The following is a 1,432-nucleotide window of genomic DNA, read 5'->3' as shown; positions in this document are numbered from 1 at the left end:
ACACAAAAGAATGCTCAAATTATAGAAGAGTATCATTGACATCCTATGCTAGTAAAATTTTGCAGAAGATGATCCAAGAACGGTTGCAGCAGTACATTGGCTGGGAGCTGTCAGAGATTCGGTGCAGAGTCAGAAGGGGCCATCGACCAATGATTTCATTGCTGATGTCAGATGGATCTTGGCTCAAAGCAGAGAATACCAGAAACATGTTTACTTTGTATTTTATTGACTATTCCAAAGCATTAATTGAATGGATCATAACAAATTTTTGATAACCTTGAAAAGAATGGGAATTCTGGAACACTTCATTGTGCTCATGTGGAATTTGTGCATGGATCAAGAAGCAGTTGTGTGAATGGAACATGGGAATACTGCATGGTTTAAAATTCAGGAAAAGTATGAATCAGGTTTTATCCTCTCACCAACCAACAAGAATCTTTCATACAGCAAAATTATCCCTCAAATATGTGGGAGATAAAGATATTTCCAGGTAAAGATAACTAAAGGTGATTTGTAGTCAATTAATATTGCCCTTCTAATCTCAATTCCTTTTGTGATATATTGTAAATTTTAGCCTCTATGGCTATGGTTTGAATCCTATTTTTCATAGAGTTCATTGCTTTGCTAGGGGTCTGGATTAAGGTAGAATGCATTTTGAATTTCCTCTTTACTAGGGCATGTGAACCAAATCACCAGCCTTTGTTTCCTTGGTGATATTTTTGCTGAAAAACAAAACCCACACCTCCATCAAAATCATTCCTCTGTTTTTGAGAATGATGATGGCAACAAATGAACAAATATGCTTGACACAATGGATGAATGTATGGATTGTGATAAGCATTGTATGAGCCCGCAATAAAATGATTAAAAAATCATTCCTTGTGTGTAAGAGTCATCTTGGAAGAAGAGCAGTCCCAGGACAATCAAGGAAGAAGAGTCACTAATGACATCAGTTGCTGCACTCTGAATGGGAAAGGCTCAGATCAGAGACCTGAAGACTTTGGGACAATGAAACAAGTCATGCTGAGACCAGAGTCTGAGGCAAGGAGACCATGCGTCACAACAGAGGAGCATTACTGAAACTATGAACTGTTAGGCAGAATATAAAGCTGGCTTCTTTGCCTAAAGGGGCAGAGTCCAAGGAAACACATGGCTGAGAAGCTGAAGATGAAAGAGACACTTTATGGCGGCTAAGGAAAGGAGAGTTACCTACAAAGGTGAAAAAAATAAGAATAATCTCTAATTTCTCAGCTGAAATCATGCAAAAATATAATGGAATATATATATATATATATGAAAACAATGACAACTAGAATCTAATATCCACAAAATAATCCCTCAAATATAAGGTCAAAATAAGGTCATTTCCAGATAAGGATAAGTGAAAAGAATTTATAAAACTAAGACCAAACTTATACATGTTACTAAAAGG

This window comes from Tenrec ecaudatus, chromosome X, assembly GCF_050624435.1.
Source record: "Tenrec ecaudatus isolate mTenEca1 chromosome X, mTenEca1.hap1, whole genome shotgun sequence".
Classification (NCBI taxonomy): Eukaryota; Metazoa; Chordata; class Mammalia; order Afrosoricida; family Tenrecidae; genus Tenrec; species Tenrec ecaudatus.
This window is presented reverse-complemented; position numbering follows the sequence as displayed.